A 20,958-nucleotide genomic window follows, 5' to 3' on the forward strand; every position below is an offset into this window, starting at 1 on the left:
CAAAATAGTTTACATTTATTCAAGGAGGATGAATTCCTGATGTCTAATCTAAACCAAATTTGTTAAAATTTTTTAGCAGGCAATTTCTGGCTTAGTATGAAAAGGTTTCACGGTACCTTCTATTTCTCAGAAAAAATCAGTAAAATTGTTGACTTCTGAAGTTTTACCATCAATACGATCAAACAGAGATTTGGATTAGGTTGAAAAAATGATTAATTAAAAAAAGAAACAAACTTCACCTAGAAAATCCCTTCCCCATTGATCAAATTCATGGATCTATTTCCATTTAAATAATTTCTTTGCAGGCAGAAAAATGGTATTCCTGTTAGTCTGAAAGCAAATTTATGTTTCTTTTGTTGTTTTAGTTCTTTTTTGTGTGTGTAAAAAAATCATTTTCTTGCCACACGTGCTTCAGAGCTTCCACTGTGGGCTTAATAACACCCTCCATCACCTCAACTACTAAACAAACAAAAGAAAAAAGAAACAAAAGGAATGGAAATAATTGCCATCTAAGTCATGCCAAATTATTAGCTGCCTGAAGAACCGTGCCTCGAGAGTGCAGGAGTTCAGCTTGCATCTGTAACAGAGCTTACAGTTTGCCTTAAATTAGTCAAAGGAACAGGAGGTGTCAGTGAAACTGGAGAGTGTCTGTCTGTTCTGCAGTCTCTGTTTGTTTTCTTCTTTCTCCGTGTGTCACTCAGCCTGAGAATGCTAATTAGAACACAGAAAAATCAGTTATCCCTTTGATAGCAGAGTAATGTGGCTAACGTCACAAAGATTGAATAAAAGCATTGAGTCAGACAACATCAATTTAAGCCTTTAAAATAACTACCCGGTTATTCATTCTTTCAGAAGAGCGAGGGCATTCTGTTCAGGAGAGGAATCCAAGTGCTTTGAGATTTGATTTGTTGGAAAATGTGGCCCTTGTAGTCGAGAAATTGTCTAAAATTTCTTTTCTTTTTGTGAGGAAAACATCACTGCCATGGCATAATGGAAAACTCCTGAACGCAGTTCCTCATGCGGGAGAGGATCCCTGGAGAAATGTTCGGTCACATAAAGAGAAGGCAAAATGACAAATGGGAAATGGGAGATTGAGTGACGGGGACAGCAGAGGAGATGTGGAAAGGATTGAGCTGAAGATAAGAGGCTCATTATTCTGTTCCTATATTTGGCTCTCAGTATCATCCCCTCCTATATTTGCTAACAGCGGAGACATCCTCTGTGTAGGCCATCATCCTACTGAAAACTGCCACCTGCATGCTTGTCAATGTGTGTATTCCTCCTCAGAATTTCTTGAGTTGTCATGGCAACATTTCATTGCCATGCATATAGGTGGTTTTCAATGTGGCTCATCTATAATGAGCCTAAGTCTTTGTTTTCGGGAGATATTCAACAGTTTGACCTTTCACCCTTATTGGACAGAATTTAAATCTCAGTTGTGTTCTGGCTCCCATTAGGTCTGCTTGGTTTGACTTGTCTGTTTCCATGTTCATTTTTAAAACAATGTCTCATTGCATTACATTTAGATTATAGGAGTGTAACAATTCATCTTATCAAACATTCGATTCACATCATAATTTCTGGTTGCAAGACGTTTCATAGTTGATATTGGTTCGTTTTTGATTCAGATTCACTGACCTATTACAGCACTACTAAGTTGATAATACATTTTCAATTAATCATAGATTTTTCAAAGATCTAAGCTGATGTAGTAAAAGTTTTCTTACCAATATTTCTTTTTCTCTATACCTGGAATGTTTTATTATCAAAGCAGCGAATGATTGATTTTTCAAAGTACACAACAATAAATAGTGACTATCAAGAGACGCTTTCATGAATATCTTTATGAATATTTATGACATTTTTAAGGTGTATTCAATGCCAAATTAGGAGCTGCAGAATGAAAATATTTTTAAAAATTAATGTCTTTTGTAGACATCTGGCATTTCTTCTTTTTTAAATGCCAGCTGTCATTCAAATCTTTAAGTCCTTGGAGCATGAATGATTTCTTAATGGCTTGAGCATCAAGATGCTCAGAGTAGGTTTTTCTGTCTTAAAGACTTCACATAGACGTATGAGCTCAAAGAAAGAACAGATCAAAATGCTGTCCTTACAGACCAAAGTCACCACTAGAACTACTGCAAACACTGCCTCCTTTAAAACCTAACTACTGTTTTGTAGTGATTTAAAAAAGTATTGAAGACCCACTCCAAAGAAAGTCATGTTTGTGGTGTTTTTAACGGGATCTTTTTGTATTTTTCTTATAATAGAGAACATATATAAAAGAATAAAAAATTATATGTGTTCTGAATATTTCTTTATTCAAATTGTGATGGATCAGGAGCGGAACAAATAACCGCCATTTGCAAAAGCTCTCAGTTGTGATGCAGCAACCGAAATGGGCAGGCCAACGTCTCACTGCTCCACTCCATTCTGATGCATCCACTTGTAGACGAATAGATTCATGTACGTCTTTGTTTTCCTCGTCTGAGCTGGCATCTGGCTCAAAACTTTACTCGCCATTTTTGTTGTACCGCTAATGTCAGCTTGGGGTTGGAAGGGGCTGGGAGCTAGCTGGAGAGAGGGTAAACTAAGGGATGGTGGAAAATCATACTTCATGCAAACAGTCCCGCCACAACTCAGAGGCCAATTCCAAATGAACTCCTGGCGTTCTGCAGTAACTACGTCTTAAAAAAAAAAGACATGGCCTTTTCAATTTGTGCTAAAAACGTTAGAATCGAAATTAAAAGACCACTGGGAATAATTTTACAATAAATCCAAAAAATGATTGGAGAGGGACTTTAAAAAATGAATTCATGGAAATATCCCTTGGCAAAAAGTAGTACATTTGAAGTGTATTTTATTAACTATACTTGATTATGAGCATAAGTATACCATAGACCATGAGTTGTGCACTAGGAAGTTGGAAGTACATTAACTGAATAATTCTTCAGATTACATTGAAGCACTTAGGTTTACAATATATAGATAGTATAGAAAAAGTGAACCTCAAGTATTCTGCCTCACTTCAGTACAGACTAAGTATAGTAGTAGTAATAGTACACTTGTAGTACACTACTTTTTGCTTAGGGATAACTAATGTGATCTAGCTCCTATGTGCAACAGTTGTTTGGAACTGGTGGTGTTGGACAAAAATTCCGGAGACTTGGTTTTGTGCCAGAAACGTAAACATTTAATAGATAAAGTTAAACATGACATAAAGTATGGAGAAACAAAACGGTGGCAAATCAGATTACCTGACCCTAACCCAACTGGAAACAAGCCTGAGGACAAATAGCAGAAATGTAAGCAGTTGTGGAGGATTAACGTGAACCAGGTGTGACTGACAGGTGGCAACTCGAAACATTATCAAAACACCTCTTAAAACCTACTGAACCACAAAATCCTCACAACAACAACATACAGAGTGGAAGCATACTGAGATTTAAGGTGTAAAAGGATGACCACCATGAATTAGTTTCTATGAATTTTTTATTGGTGCTTACCTTTTGTATTTTCTCAGAAATCATTGAGCAGTGCAAAACTTCACTTCATCTACTGTAACCCCTTGTGTTTACGTCGTACTCGGGTTATACTTTAGAGTCTTAATCCTTTATTGCAGGTAGAAAGTCATCAAACAAACAAAATTGTGTTACTGTTTTGTGTGATCAGCATTTATCTTCTTAGCTTACTGTTTACCAATTTGGCTGACGGTGAACTTTCCTGAATCCACCTATTATTTAGGTCCTCTACTGGGTTCCTAAGTAATGCCTCTGTGAATAACAACATTTCACCTGCAGTTCAATAAGTATTTGGCCACATGGTAGTCATTGTTCAAATAATTGTCAAAACCTGGGCACCTCATTCCTGGTCTACCACCCAAATGGTTTTCCAGACTTCCAAGCCCTGCTAGCGTCTGATTAGCTCAATCAAATGTCTCAACATTGTAATTGAATGAGTACACCTCGTCCAGGTAATCAGCAGCCGGCAGTGCAGAGAGAGATGGGAAAACAGGAAGGGTGGGAGAACTCAAGGACCAGGAACAAGCAGGCCTGGTCAAAGCCAACCAGACCAGAAACAGTTGGATAAATAGAAAAGTGACATTAATTAACTGAAACAAAATGTATAATTTCATACCTGAGAAACTTATTAACTAGCCTAATGTTGCTGTGCTGCTTTCAAGAATGTAGAAGTAACAAAACAAAATGAGTCAAAAGTTTTGAAGCGGTCATGACATAAATAGACAGACGGACAGATGAAGTGTGACTCTTGCCTGCACGGAGTTGCTAATCCCAAAGTGGATTAGTGTAGCGGCATGGTGCTCCCTTCAAGTCTGTCTAGAGGAAATGTATCTACTAAAAGCTGCCAAGATGATGTGGGTTGAGGAAATGCTGGCTGTGCATCTGTATCCGGAGAATAGTCTCCATATCTATGGTCAGCTTTTCCTTAGCAGAACGGCTGTCACCTGTTTGTTTCTTCTCCTGCCCAGCTGAACTCCTCTGTGCAACAAAGTGTCTCTCAGTTCAAATATATTAGTTGTAGAGAGTTTAAACGTTACTGCTTGCCAAATGCTAATTGTTACCTAAATGGTAACAATCGTACCAATTCTGATGAAAAATGTTCTCTTTATTTTTCTAAATTAAGACGTGTCCATGTGTTAGCAAACTTCTTTAAATGCTTTTTGTTGCACAACCAACATGCAGAGCCTCAAATAATGGCTTTTTAAGCTTCAACATTACATCTTTGTACCACATATTTTGGACCATTAGGGGCACCGCATTATAGGGTGCATTAAGCAATCAAACAAGTTATATGGCGTGGTATGACTACACTACCCAGAATCCCTGGATGGGCCAGCATTTACAAAGACTACAACACGAAAGATAAGTCAAACTTTGCAGTTTTTTAGTTCCTTGTGTTGAAGCAGAGGACTTATCACTCTGCCAGGCCCCTGACCACAGTAGTGATAATAGTCCATAAGGCGGTGTGACTTTGTAGTTTACCAAAGCCGTACTAAACCATTATAAGCTTTATTTTTGCACTGTCCACCACAGAAAATCGGTTGGAGTCAGTAAGAACAACCAGAACACATACAAAAAGTTCACTGGATTTTAGGGCACACTGTCAATTATTGAGAAAATGAAAGAATGTTAAGAGCACTTTATGGTCCAGAAAATGGAGTAATTGCATTTTGATAATTTAATCTTCATCCTAAATACAGTTTTTGTTGGGACCTACTCTCTCCAGACAATCTGTAGTCATCTGTGCTAGAGTTAAACTGTTGAGCTACTCCAACAACCATCCTTAACAAGTCATGTCACTTTTTTTAATTTTAAATTGAACATAGTTGTGATGCTCTATTAGGTAGCTAAATGAAGTACGGTACTCCCTTGAAGCATTTAATCCCAAGGGGTGTGAATCATCATAGGTAGCGCTATAGATAAATATTACATTAAAAGGTATGAAAACAGTCATAAATATGCAAGTTGTAGCTAGCAATGTTGCCTCACAGCAAGGAGCCCTCAGTTTGAATCTCAGATAGACCTTGTCTGTGTGGAGTTTGCATGTTCTTCCTGTGCATGTGTGGGTTTTCTATGGACACTATACAGCTTCCTCCCACAGTCCAGAAATATTTTTTATCGGTTGATTGTGAGCATGCATGTGTATGACTACGGGTTGGCAATGGGTTAAGCAAATTGTCCAGGGCGTAACCAACCTTCACCCCAAAGTGGCTGGAATAGGTTCCAGCAGTCTCAATGACACATGATGGAGTGGGAATAGAAGATGGATGGAAACATTTTGCCCCCTATATCCCTCCGTTTAATGTGCAGACTTTAAAAAATTGAAAGATTTGTCTTTGAAACAGAAAATGTTAAACTTTTAAATAGATCTCGGCTGAACATTTCATGGGAAAAATCAAATATTCATTGAAACAGTGGAGATATTCTTTGGATATAATTTTTGTAAAGTAAGGAAGAGAAGTATTGAGGAGTTTCACTGCAGAAAACAGGTACTTCGTTTACCATGTTTGTTGTTTTTGGTGATAGTGACTGAGTATTGATGTGTAGAATTATCAACTGTTATGAATTCAGCTGGAATATCAGTTAAAGTATAAAAATGGATACATGGCAACATATGGTTGTTATTCTTAATTCTAGTATGTTAATGTTAAAATTATGAATTAATGGGGTCTGGGAGTTTTATATACCTATCATGGATGTTTTATTTCTCCACTAATCATAAAATAAGTCTTCAATTTGTGAACAAAATGCCTAAAAACATTTGATGTACCCTTGTTCTATTGATCAAAAGCTAAGTAACAAAGAGTTCTTGAAGTTCATGACCAAATTGGACTTGATTTTGACTTAAAACTGTCTTATCACCTCAGTTAGGTAGTGAAAGACAAAACTGTTCTTCTTACTTCTGATTTTCCCTCAATGCCTGCATGCACACGTGCATCTGTGTTTAGATAATTTATCACTGTCTCCAAAGATTACCCATCTCCTCATTTCTTAATCTGATTGTCTGTCTGCGTAATTCTGACCTGCTTTTTTTGTTGTTGTTTTGAAACTGAACCTCAGATTTCACAACACTGGTTGTTTCAGTTGAAAATGTCTTAGGTAAATGTCCTACACAGATTTAGCAATGAAAACAACTGTTAGTAATGGTGTCTGTAAGCTCATGGGCTTGAAGTGAGAACTTAACTGTGTGAGGTGCAGACACAGACACTGACTGATGCCTCTGCAACTCTGGACATGTGTAGGTGATTCTGGTAAGATTTGAGTCTGTTATCTACAGAGCTGTCAGCCCTTGACGTTAAAAGATAGATAGATGAGCTAATTTCTCATGGATAAACCTGCTGGTGTATCATGGCGAAGATGAAAAAAGAAGCATAGACTAACATCAACCATAAAAATCTTGAAGCTTATCTTGCAGTCAGGTTTGCAGTAGGTTGTTTGATGTTATGGACACAAAACTTTTGCCATGGTCTAATATCACAGAAAATGAACATGAATATTAGATTGTGAGATCTATAGAAATGGGCCTTTGTAAAAAGATAAACAGACTCAATTTCATGTTTCATGGTGTGGCAGTCACAATATTTTTTGATAAAAGAAAACCTGCATTTTTTTTAGAAAATCAACATTGTTTTGTTTTTTTAAAGACTGACTCGTACATTGTTTAGCCTGAACTGTTCTGATCTTCCAGCTAGGTGGAAGACACGCACTAGTATCGCATGGCAACAGTCCCGTGTGAGCACCATATCTGTGCTTTTTGCATGTTCTTGAACACACATGCGACTTGAACACACATGCCCGGGGTGATCGTAGCATTAGAAGGACCAAAGTACATTCACCCATGCACACAGATTTAACACACTGATAGGGCCTCTACTGCCTAAGACTGGAGCCAACTTATAACCCCCCAGGAGCAATCTGGAGTTTAGTGTTTTACCCAATGGCACTTTAACATATGGGCAGACAGGGCTGGAACTGAAGTTGCAATCTTCTGATCGGATGTGAACCGCTCCACCTCTGCACCACGGCCCCCACAGCCATCACAAAAAAAAACAATTTGTTTTTTAATATTCCTTTACCAAAAAATAAGCCTATTCTCAATTGAAAACACACTTAGAGAATTGCATAAATACTGATAGCGGACTGGAGCTTTTTAGCAATTAATTGTTGTTGCTTTGCCAAATTTTTACATCACATTATTTCAGTTCATTGCTGCTTTTTTACATCATTCAGACAAACACACCTTAATTTTTTTTAGCTAATGTAGTGACTCAGCCTCTGTCAATAAATATTCCCTTTAGTTTCTACCTATTTTTTGTAAGTGATTGTTTATCTCTTCTGTGATATTACATTTGCTCTATTTTACTTTGGCAACTTCTTGTAAAACTACCCTTTTAGACATTTTTGAATCTGAGGCTTTTTCTTTTTTTTTAACTACTTTGCAAAATTGTTAGTTATTTTATTTATCAGAATGAAATATTTTACATTTAGGTGTAGGAATATTGTGAGAGCTGAAATTTACAGTGCAAAACATGTACTTTGTAGTTTTTTATAGTTTAAAACCAGAGTCCCAAATCCCAAGAGAAGTGACTTTTTTTGTATTTTTTACTTTGTATTCACATCACAGCATCCATGGTGTTGGAAAGTCTCTTGGGAATCTCAGTTGCACACAGCGCTGTGAAAATCCTTGCTGTCCTAACTTTTCAGCGGATGTGGGCTATAGTAGACTGATAGCAGACCTTTACAAAGGCGAAAAAGCTGTGACCTCTCGCCGCATCCACAAAGGAATGTTCTGGAGTCTGAGATTCTGCAGTTACGGCTGAAACTGTTGAGTTTTGTGAGTTGCAGGGTGGGGGTTCTGATAACCTGGCTTGTTCTGGGTTGCTATTGGGAAATAAGGAATTTGTAGGTCGGGTCAATGATTTGGCCTCTTTGCCAGCCTCCTGCGCGGTGTGCGGATGTGTTGCAAAGTTCATCGCAGTGTCGTCGCCATGGGGACCCTGTGGTTGATCTGTGAGATGTTTCAGGGTCAGTCCTGCAGGTTTCTTTAGTGGGCTGTTTTAATGAGATGGTCTCTGTTATTCAGTGTGGATGCTGCACCTGAAGGGTGGATTTGAATCCATAATGCCATGTGAAAATATGTTCCCTTTATTGAGGAATGAGAATATTAATTGGAATAGTTGAGCTTAATTTCTGAAAAGAAAAAAAGTTTTTTACTTTACTTCACAAAGTTCATGTAATAAATAAATCTATTTAAATGTAAAGGAGTTTCTTGCATTGATTTGCTCGTCTGGCATTAATACTCAGGCCTATTAAACTGGATTGCACCGCGGAATTCAGTAATTTTGAATTGGCAAAAAAAAAAAAAAACAGCTTTCTATGCAGGTTGAAAAGTTTATGTACGTCTTAAAAGTGAGTGTCCTCTGTCCAAGCTGACCGTGTGTGTCGTTTTTCAGCCTTAATTAGACTTTTAATTAACAGAAGATAAAAGGTGGTGGAATGAAAGTCTGCAATCAGACGCTAATTTTGTGTTCTTTTTCATTCTGCTGGGACAGAGACAGCAATCTATCACAGACCAGTCTGTGCTTAATTGTGCTTGTGTGCCTCTGTTAACGGTTTAGGGTCTCCGTGGGACTCTGTGGGGAGGGCTTGGCGCGTGGCAAAGAGGGGTCAGCAGTGACAGACGCAGACCAGCAGCTGTTGAAGGTGGGGAAGGAGGGAGGCCAAAGAATAAAGGAATATGGGAGGGTATCAAAAGGGGAGGGGGTGACAAGGGAGGTGCCAGATTGATAAATTGTTGAGCAAAGATGAAGGAGAAGATGTGGAGAACAAAGAGATGGAAGAGAGGGTGGAAATGAGCCTTTTGAGGGATGGACTGGAGGCTAGAAATGAGAAAGTGAGGAGGACAGTGAGTCTGACTCTTGTGCCATGAAAGATATACAGCACACTTAAAATAAAAAGCTTTCCACTGTGTATCGCACCTTTGGGCAAATGACAGCTGGGTTGAACTCTGACCCATCACTCCTCTAACCGCCTACGAGACCCTGAACTGGGCGAAGCAGGTGGAGAAAAAGAATGAAGGGATGGGGGGATGTGAACGGACATTTAGATTTGGAGCCAGTGTTGACTTTTTTTATTTTTATTTAATCTTTATTTACCCAGAAATTGTCCCATTGAGATTAAGAATCTCTTTTCCAAGGGAGTCCTGGCGACATTCTTTCGACTACCATAACTCTTCAACCGTTTACAAAATTAATGCCATGTCAGCCTGAAGCCGAGAAAAGAAGCCTTGCACTACTATGCAACACTTTATTGTATTGAGGTCTTTATGACTTGGCGCCGTTGTGCAACACTTTACATTAGTAATGTGTAACATATAGGCAGAGTGTTGCATGACGACGTGAAGCTGATATGAAATGCTGCTTTCCTCTGCGTCAGAATTTGCTGACTCACATTGATCGCATTATCGATAAACCTTACCCATAATGCTATGTTTACACGCGCTTTAACGCGTGCTTAGCATATGGGATTAACACTGGACTGTCACTACCTGATACTAACGCATGTTCACCACCTACAGTTGGAAGAGACTTAGTGTAAAATGTCAAAGTAGTTCAAATCTCTACGTAGAGCCCGAAAACAGTCAGAAACTTGCGGAGCGACTTGTGAAGTTTTAACTAGAGGACCCGAAAAGGCGCATATACACGCGTTTGCATAGACTTTTCATTGGAAGCTGTCACTTGAACGTGCGTTGCCGTGGAGGGTCTGAAAGTAGCTTTAAATTTGAGGGAAACTGGATGATTAAAAAAAAACAAAAACACTTGAGCCTCACACAGACCGGTCCGTGGAAATATTTTCTGCCATTAAACCGGTCTGCGATCTGAAAAAGGTTGGGAGCTTTAGTTGCAAAAATACTGACAGATATCGTGACTGCACAACTGGTCTAGATGACTCAAAGAAATATAACATGTTTGCACCCCACATGCAGTCACCCAATGAAGAAAACTTGAATTCCAATAGCAAAACATAGCAGCAAAAGCGTAGGCAGGTCTGGCAATGAGAAACAAAAGATGGGGGGACGTTAGGAAGCAGCCACACAATGGATTCTGCTTATTCCGACCCATACAGAACTCAACTAACAATATAGCCCAAAAAACAAGAACTCAAAGAGAGAGAAGGTTTGTTAAATGAGAGGGCCTGAGCTGCTGGTGGAACTGATCAGGTAGAACTGCCTCTTAAGTCCTTAAATACTGCAAGTCATTCAATCATGTTGCTGGACAGAAAAAAAAGAAAACAAAACCAAAGTTAAGTCTAATTAACACTCAGGCATAGAAACCAATGAATTGACTGATAAAAGCTCTGGCTTAATGGGGTTTGAAATTTTGATGATGTTGTGCAGTCATGATATCTGTCTGTATTCTTGAAACTGAGGATATTGAAAGAGGGAGAAAGCTGCATGAGTGCCAGACAAAGTCTGATTGTGACTCATTAAGTGAGCTTTCCTAAAGTGGAAGACATTGAAAGGATGTTTTAATGGAGGAACGGAGAGATACTGGGAGGGGAAATGAAGGCTGCAGATCACTGTCTGTCCCTCCTGCTGCCTCCATTTACTCCCATTGATTGTGCAGCTAGAGCGGAATTGATGACTACCTGCTACTCAGACGGTCAGTATCTGTATTGATGTGTGCAATACAGAGAGAAGGAGAGTGCCAGTGGGTTTCTGTGGACATTTGAAAGCTTATGTTCTCATACGGCTCTTCCTAATAAATACCATCACATGCAAAAAAAGGGAAATAATTTGATATGAAGAATAGGAGATTTGATCACATTTTGAAGTTCTTACTTACATTATACCAGAGAGATCAGTTTTTATTTAAAAAAATGTAACATGTTGCACAATAGCTTGGTTTATGTGTGTCACACAGAAGAAAACATCTGCATATAAAAGTTTTCACTGTCGAGGTACCAACAAGTTCTACTAAACAGAGTGGATATGCTGGTCTAATACTGACACTTATTATTGACAAACATGAATGCATATATTTTTTATAGTTTTCTTATTTTTAAAAAATTCATAAACATTCAAAACTGTTAGAAATGTGTACATGTAATACATTTACATTAAAAAAACAGATTTTTGGGTGGGCGTTTTTGTTTTATGTGGTTTGAAGAACCTATAGCTGGCAGAGTCTAAGCTATAGTTCAATTTTTGCACTAAAACTTGAACATTTGTGTTTGATTTCCCAACCAAAATCTTAAAATTTCAATGCTGTATTATATGCATTTAGGCCATTGTACAAACTGCTTGATCCATTCTCTATTCGTCATAATTTCGAATTTTATTTTGCACACAGATGGAATCAAATATTTCTCTGAACATTTAAAGAAAAAGCCCAAAATTTATGATTGTAACTTCAATTTAGTGCTTAACAGAAAAATAATCTAATAGTGCTGGCACTTTTAATGCGCATTAATCGGTTAAGCTGTTTCTTGTTTGAGCTAAAGTTAGTTTTATTTATTTTTTTACCTTTATTTTACCAGGAAGTCCCATGAGATAAGATCTCTTTTTTTTTTCAAGGGAGACCTTGCCAAAAAGCACCATCACAATAAAATCATAGTTAAAATAAAAAATTAGAAAAAAAAATACTATCAAACTGAACAGTAAAAAAATAAGAAAAGGTTAAATGAAGGTAGTTGTTGGCTTTTATTCCTGATCTATTTGGATCATTTATAAAAAATAAGCAAATAAAAGCTGAGTTTTTTTAGCAAAAAATGAAGAAAGAAGTGTACGCCCAATATTCTGTTTGTTATTCAGACCAAACTTACATCTCTTTTCACTCTTTCGCTCTGCCATCTGTACTGGTAATACCTTTTTATTATATTTAAGCTTTCCTCCCCTCTAATTGTTCTTACCTTTTACCCTGCTTCGCCCATTACTTTTCTGCCTCATGTTAGTTATCTTCCATCCATCCACCCTGCCTCTCTCCCCCGGGCGCTGTGGACATTTGGGTGGCTTTGTTTGTGACACATGTATTGAAGAGGGCGCACACACATGCCGAGGTTTTTTTGTTAGGAGGATGCTCAGCTGTGAGGCCTGTAGAGCTAATACCCAGTGTATGGGGTGGGGACGTAACACCCATTGTCCTGCAGATTAACTCATGCATATAGACACGTTTCCCCCAAACCCCCATAGGGTCCCTTAAGTGTGGATGTGCCTTGAGGCAGAAAATCAGAGGGCAATTTACAGGAGGGTCCAGCAGAGAAGATGGGGGATGTTCCACAGCTCACAGTTAGAAAGCTTTATATCACTTGCTGTCCTTTGTTTATTTGCAGGGTGTCAAAAATTATAAAGCCCTTTTCCTATAGCAGAACAATTATAGAATTTTTTGCATTTGCTCATGAAAATGTATTAAAAACAAGTAGTTTCCCTGTGAATCACCACTAAAAGTTGTTTAACTATTCTAAGATAAGGCCTCATTAATCTTTAAACATGAACATAAATAAACAATTAGACAGGCTTTGCATACAGGATGTTTTTTTCTGACAACATAATCACTTTTTGTGATCTCTGGGTTGAAGTAAAGCTTTGGAAAGCCTGAAATCCAACAGAATTGGCATGGCAGGGCTGCAGATTTCCCTCTTTTTCTTAATTAAAGTTGAAATTAGTGGTAGTTAAATAACGGCTTTACAGGGAGATACAGTAATTTATTTGACTATTACCTGTCCTGTGGCAATTTATTTAAAGTTGATCCCTTAATTCCACCTCCAACCAGGCTTTTTTCACAGTAAATGTGCCAATTGCAACATAATTCTTGTCAGTTAGATGAAGCGAGAACTAATTAAATTTAGTGAAGGATGTGTATTTCTGCACCAAACAAGATTACAGAATGCTAGTGTCAAGTTGACTGCAATTTAATAAGCAGTTTAATTTGAAAACCCCTTAATCTGCTCGCACTTTGCATTTCCGTGGTGTGCCTTTGCGAATATGGTCTTTTGTTTTATTTGCAAATTTTAAAGCTCCCTCCTACCTTAAGGGAGGTGAGGGCGAGTATCACTATAAGCCTGCCAGAGCTTCTTACATTTAAAACCATTGACCCACATTGCTTTGAATGACGAAAAGTAATTTTGGAGGCTGAGGTATTCGTGTGTGCACATGCAATAGCAGCGTGTTCCTGATTGAGGCAATGGAAATGCATTTAACCCACATGTCTGCTTCAAGAGATCTCTACCTGCCAAGGTGTTTGCACAGATGCTCCTATCCTTAACCTAACTTTATGAGGGAGGTAAATGCTTTTTTGTCAGTGTTTTGTCATTTATGATTGAAAATATGACATATGTACATCACATGTTAGAATTATTCATCCTGTATCCCTTTTGTGATCATAGGGTTGCTGGAGCCTATCCCAGCTACTAATGGGTGAAGGCAGGGAACACTAGGTTTGCCAGTTCCAACACAAGTAAACAGAGAACCACACAAATTCACATCCAAGGACAATGTAGTAAGGCTGTGGGTCGTTACTTTGGTGCCAATCTGATTTGATTCAAAAATTAAAATCACTTGATTCACAGATCGAACCACAATTTGCTATATTAATGTTTGAATGGTTGGTAAATGTATTTCTTTTTATTGGATGTAAAAAGGAAAATGTACATCACATTTGGCTTAAACAGGAGATCAGAATCAACAAGATTCTTTTTTTCAACATGAACAATATCCATCCTTCGTCACTTGTGTGTCTATTTCCTGTAATGTGACTGATTTCAACAATCGAATCAGAGAATACCAGAAAAAAATCGATTATGTGGAGAAGTGAGGAGTGACTGATGTGGTCTGATGTCTTATAGAACATGCCAGCATGTTTTGCTCTTCTGACTCTGTAGCAAAGTTCAACTTTAGCTCTGAAAGGTCACTTTATATTGAGACGTTTCTCACAGTCACCTGAGCATTTCTTCTGCATTTCTTTTAAAAACCTATTTTCACTCCAACCCACTGAAACCAAAACCAACAATTCCTTCTTGTTTTGCTTTTTAATAATTGGCATTGTCAAAAACATATGCATATAGACACATAAATGTTAAAAGAGCATTTAAGTACAATGCTAGATTATTGTAAATAAAAAAAGTTAATTGATTAAACTGGCCAATGATCTAAAGGAGTAAGAAAATCATTAAGTATGACGAGCTTTGCTAGATAATAAGTCGGGTGTCAATGACTTCAAACCATTGATCAGAAGGCTCACGTCCTATAATGTTACATCATCATCACTTTGAACCTTAACAGCACTTTTTAGAAAATTCTGATAACAATTGTTGTTTTTCTCTTTAAAATTCAACCTGCTACTTGTTCAATTCTTATACCTATCTTCATTGAAAAAACATGTTCTAAAAAATATTGGGCCATTGCTATAATGTGTCTCAAGTTGTAGATTGAGCAGCTACTAAAGCTTTTCTTGTTGTAATTGTAGATGTCTGAGAACAAAGGTCCGACAAACCATGAATTACTGTACGATAACTTTCTTCCTTTAGGTCACACTTGAATGACTGATGCAAAAATGCTAAAGCGGTTCAGTAGAACATGGTTTTATGGGGAATTTAGTTCCCTGGTTGCCACTGGAGTTTCGAGAAAAGCAGATTCACAGAGGAAGTGGGCTCTTTGGTTTTTCTCTGAATGATTTCTCTGACAGAATCCTGTCTTGCGTTGTTTTTCTTTTTAGACATTAAGTTGTACAATGAGTTTGCTTGAGGGAAATTTTGAAATATCCCAAGACATTGTGTAATGTGGGATTTCTTTCACCTATCACATTGCAGTTCTTTAAATTCACTTTCAGGTTTTACCATCTAATTTACTAAAGAAATTGTAGGGGAGAAACTGATAAGTGATCCTCAAATCACCTAGGAGGCAATCTATGCAGTAGAGTGAAAATGTACATCATAATGCCAGAAAAGAGCAGACACCTATTAAAGCTTAAGGGAACAGGTTAGAACTCAAACAGAACTCCTTATAATGTGAAAAATGAACAAAGAAAAATATTATGAAAAAGCTTTTTAGTATGTAGTATATATGGTCTATCCCTGTAAGAAATCCTATATTCAAATATGCACCTGTATCATTTGGTTTGGCCCAGCCCCATGCCCAAATAAGCTTCAGCACTAAAATCGACCCGCCTCATTTAAATAAAAGCTTTTTATAGCTCATGTATGGTCTCTGTACACATATAAATCTGTTGTCTTTAAACATTTGCACTATTATCGCTCTCAGACTTGTGTGATTTTCTATGTGCCTTTTTGTATTCTGTTAACTGCCCTTTGGGGGGAATGAAGCTATTGATCCCGCACAAAACTTCACAACTCCTAAGTGACCAACAGACCCATGTTTTAGTGCTTGTTTAGACTTGTTCCAGATGTTCTGCATCACCAGTTACCACCAGTGTTAGTTCAAAGTAACTTGTTCCCATTTTCCAATTTAGATTCTATTGTTAGCCCACCATTTGTCACATGGCAGAGAATATTTGACCATAAAGTACGGTTAGTTTGCAAACGCTGTTGCAAACCCAGACTTGGTGAAAAATATTGTTGTGTGTTACGAAGGAAGGATAACGGTAATAAAAGAAGGTATAACCCAGAAGAACTACCATTGACTCTTTATTAACCTGCTCTGGAGAATCTGAGGGTCCAAACGGGGAAGTGAACCCCGAAGGAGGATCCACCTTCAGCCCTGGAGAAGGTCTCCTCCGCACTTCTGACCATGGTCGGAAAGGAAAAAAAGTAATCGCAGGAAAAGTTCAACACCACGCTCGGCCATTTCACTGGAAATTTTTTAAAAACCGCCCGGTTGCGATAAGAGCCCTGGAGTTTGGCCTAAATAGAGCTGTCACCCCAAATATTAATCAAATCGGTGACCTCCCTTCCCTTCCACTGACTGGTCTCAGCAGCATCGTCCGCCATGGTTGATGTTTATGTTCTCGTTCCCGCCTACTTCAACGCAGAATTATGACGTTTGTGTATCGATGACGTAGGGGTCGGATACATGTGGCCTGGCCGGTCAGACGGAGGTCGTATTTTAAAAGATCGGAAACGTATCGAATTCAGGACCACATACCCAAGTGGCCTGGATCCCATTTGAAAAGATCGGATCTGTATCGTTCAGACTGTCATGAAAAGATCAGATACAGGTTGCATAGGGGCAAAAAAAATCAGAATTGGATCGTTTCAGCCTACAGTGTGAACGTAGCCATAGATGCATCAGTCAAACGACTCCTTATAGTCTCAGTGCCCCCATGGTTGTTAATGGTATCTTCTCATTTGGTCCCAAACCATATGAGTTTTTCAAGTACTGACAGAACTGTGGACAAAATGAAAGCAAAGTAGGTTAATGAGTCTCGACCCGCATCTCTAGAAAAAATTAAGTACAAAGAAGACTTTTTTCTCCTTGAATGGTGCTTCTGACAGTCTGAGGCATAGAAATGGGACCTTTCCAGTTATTATTGGTTGTATGTAAAAGTGCATTGGATCATTGGGCCCTTTTTGTTGATTAACAAATCTACATTTAGATTTGATCTACTATGGTGGCCCTGCAAGGTGGAACTACATTCCACTTCCACCAGCCATTATTGCAGCAATGACCTACTGGAAGGTGAGTGCTACGCCGAGGTCATCGATGTGACTGACCTTTATTGCTTTGATGCCTTAACTGTTCACATGCTCTGCTTGAGCAGTATTTGTGGCACGTGTAGGAGAGTGTGTGTACGTGCACATGCGTGTGCTTCTAGTGGAGGGGGAGGGGTGGGCCGGTTTGGTTGGCTGGCCCTGTGTGAGCTCTTTGTGAGAACGGGGGTTATTTGACAGGGGAGGGAGGTGAACCGGGAGTTTCTCCCAGCTGCCGGCTGGTCTGGTTGCTGTTGGTAACTTTACTTGATGAGATCAGAGGGGATCGGCTTTCAGGTCTACATGTCCCTCTCTGCCCCCCCCCCCCTCGCTGCTGCGCCGCTCGCTCTCGGAAAGTGGAACTGAAACTGGAGTGGGGCTGAAAGAGTGTGTACACGCTACTAACCAGAGAACGTCGTAGCGGTGCTACCTTGGAAACACTCAATGGAGCATAAGTAGGTGTGTGTGTGTTGGGGGGGGTGGTGTTAAAGGAGAAGTGATAGCCTTAGGGCAGATAAGCTCCAGGGAGGGAAAAGGGGAGGGATGAGGAAGAGGAGAGAAAAGCAGGCAGCTCTCTGAGTAAAGAGTCTGACGTGACTTAGAGGCTGCTTGTTTCTGCCTCGCCTCCTTGTCGTGACTTCTTGGGGTTTCCTTATCGATGGCAGGCGACTGAAGAAGTTTTGTTTTTGGTTTGGGTGCTTTTAGCCATGAGTACGGACTGACTAAGGGCCGAGACACCAGAGACGCTGCTGGACATTTTGCTGTAAGCAGCATGTTCTCTTGTGTTTTCTGCCAAGCGTACTGTGTCTTTGCTGGTTATATTGGGAGACCTTGTACTTGTGGATGAACTAGTGTATCCAGGATGCACTCTTTGTGAAAGTTTCTGCACAGATATACATTGCCCGTGGGTAAAAAAGTGACGGTGAGTATGCTTTTTGTCCTTATAATTTGTACATTAATAAGATCAGCTGTGCTGCTGCTGTTAACCTCCTCATTATAGATTCTGTGATGTCTCATTCTCTGGATAGTATCTACATCTTGGGTCTCCTTTATTCTGCTCATCTTCTACTGCCCTTAATTCTCCTATCAGTCGCACAGTCTCAGCTCTCCAGCTAGGATACCCCCGTGTACATCATTTTTGATGTGTTTGTGGCTGCTTCTGTTCAGGAGAGACCCAGCTAAGAGCGACAGGATAAGCTATCCCTCTTTTTCCCGTGCTTACGTATAATAATAGGATAGATGCTGCTTTCTATTTTTAAACACTTTGTTTTTGCATGTGTCACAGACACCTCCAATGTGACTGTGTGCCGTCTGCAGCACCTTTTCTCACAGTGTTGTGTTTAGTCTAAGGACCGGGGTGGGAGTGTGTGTTTGTGTGGCCCATCCTGGGATAGAAAAAGCTCTCATTTTTAACTTTATCCTCCTGTTTTGTCAGCTGCTGACCTTCGTTTCTCTTGCTATTTATCTTTCGCTCTCGCTTTCCATCACCCCTTGTTTTCATTTTCATTTAGTCTCAGAAAGCCTTTATCTATGACAGCCTACTCTTTTTTTTTTCATCTTCCCACCTGTTTATCACTTTTATGTAGTTCTCACTAACGCTCAGAGCAGTACATAACTGTTTTTGTTGGACTGGTGTGATAAAAGTGGCTCCAAAGTGTTCACTTTAGATAGATATCTTTGGCATAAAATGGAGAGTATGGAGCTTAAATGGTATTTTTCTGATAAAATTACTGGTTCATGAGGCAAGCATTAAAAAAATGATCCGCTTGTGTTCGACTTCTGTGGGTGTGACACATGTCATCACACTTGTGCAAGTGGCTTGGCTCTTAAACAAGTGAGGCAGCAGCAGTGCATCATATCCAGGCAGACTTTGATTCAGTTTCATTAGTGGTGGGGTTGTGAATCAGCCAGCACTACCCCCTGAGAGGGTTATAGATGGCACTGCTGAAGCCTTCTGTCTGTGTGTGTGTGGGTGTGTGTGTGTGTGTGTGTGTGTGTGTGTAAATATGTTTGTGTGTGGCTGTCTGTGTGTGTGCAGGTTTTGCCTTAAAGCAGTACTCCATCACTCCCGCGCTAATAGTCCTCCCTCAGGGCACCATGGATTTTAAGGTGTTAAAACAGAAATATAAGAACTTCTGTGGAAACCTTGTGAAGTCTGAATTTTAATTGCGCGCTTAGTCTATTATCATATTTACCCGTTCTCTTTCAGTTCCCAAGTTCACTTGTGTATTTCCTGAGAAAGAAAGTGCAGGGGAGTTTTTGTTTGGAAATTCTTCATTTCTAGAGAAGAGCGGGTTTATGCATAAGGAGAAGGAATATGTGGGAGTGGGAACATGATTCATTAGGGAGGCGCCAATCACAGGAGTTCCTGTTGAAAGATTTCAGAGTATGAAGAAAGACTAAGGAAAGAACTGTGCCTTATGGCAAGATAAAAGATTTTGGATCATTAACTTTTCACTTTAAGCAGATGGTACCTTTCAGAATTCAAACATAATTTCAGAGATATTTATAGAATACAATTACTTAAATTTGCATTTACATCCAATACATTACAATTACATGCAATACATTTATAGAATACAAACATAATTTCATAGATATTTATAGAACTGTGTATAGATTTGCTCATATTTGTCGTTCAAGTGGTGCACTCCACTTTTTGGTATGCGAGGGAAATAATTCTGTGGAGAAATAAAGCCTGAAGTGGAAAAAAGCAAATCGCAGAGTAAAGATAGGTTGTGATACCACCTCCTGAAGATTTAGTGAAGTCCGAAAGTGTTTGTAACATCACACAATTTCCCTTCATCAGCCCTGCAGACATGTTGAAAGTCCCTGTTTGAAGTTCAGTCTGTAGCTTGACATTATGTTAGGAGCCAGACGGCACAGATTTATGTCTCTCTAGGTTCTGCAGCCACCCAGGGTCTCCCTCAGTAGGAATGAATGTCAGCAATGTTAAGAGGATGGCAGTTTGTTTAATCTAGTGGGTACAGCCGTTTCTCTGAGGAAAATCTGAATGTTACAAAGTGTTTGTTGGTGTTTGGTGTTGCATTCAAGTTCTGCGGGATTTCCTCGAAGCAATGAAAAGTGGAAGTTTTGACCACATGGTGAATTGCGTCACATCATGACTCCACATCATTGCAGCAAAACTTACCATATTTTCTGGAGTATAAGTCATACCGGAGTTGAGTCACAGGAGCCACAAGATGCAAATAAAAAAAGAAGAAAAAATTGTGTATAAGTCGCACTTTTGGGAGAAAAGTGCAACGTTTCTGAAAAAATCCGCAAGTACAGCTTTGACACCATGCCATTCATGGGTCGTGTTCACTACGTCTTGTTCAACGTGCGTCAAATTTGCCTCTTTTGGTCTGGGTTCATGAGATCATTCCGAGTTTTATTATTATTCTTTATTTTTACGACGATCTTTACTATATGTGGCACTTTCAGCGGTACTTCTGTCTCTCTGTAACCAGTTTGATGACTTGCCGTCCCGCATTAGACAGTGCATAGAAAAATCAAAAACAGAAATAATAATGTCTCGATGCAAATAAGACAAACATAAAATTCAGGAGGAGAACGATCCATTCTCCTTCATGTTTGTTTTGGACAAAACTTCTTTTGCATTGCTGTCAACAACAAATGCTATTGCACACACCTACAGTGCCCTGTAGTAGTTGGTATTGGAAAGCAACAACTGCTAGTGGAAAAATAAGGAATATATGAGCCAATTTATGTTTTTAAAAAATCACAAATAAGTCAGTCCTGAGTATAAATCACATACCTGACTAAACTATGCAAA

At 39.0% G+C, this 20,958-nt stretch overlaps 1 protein-coding gene across 7 annotated transcripts in view; it reads left to right on the forward strand.

The window, feature by feature from the left end:
* The window catches only part of LOC101156850 (SPRY domain-containing SOCS box protein 4), a 78,563-nt gene that overhangs the window by 17,636 nt on the left and 39,969 nt on the right, over positions 1-20,958 (forward strand). For 2 of the 7 annotated variants that reach the window (XM_011486647.4, XM_078935637.1), the window contains exon 1: positions 17,570-18,084. The exons of 2 other annotated variants lie outside the window; for them this stretch is intronic. The gene's annotated coding sequence lies outside the window, so the exon portion shown is untranslated. Of the gene's footprint in view, positions 1-17,341; positions 18,085-20,958 lie in introns of those variants that run through there. 3 more of the 7 variants (XM_078935636.1, XM_020710977.3, XM_078935638.1) reach the window with 3 other exon arrangements.

The sequence above is a fragment of the Oryzias latipes genome, chromosome 17 (genome assembly GCF_053564925.1).
Source record: "Oryzias latipes strain Hd-rR chromosome 17, Olatipes_Hd-rR_3.1".
NCBI lineage: Eukaryota > Metazoa > Chordata > Actinopteri > Beloniformes > Adrianichthyidae > Oryzias > Oryzias latipes.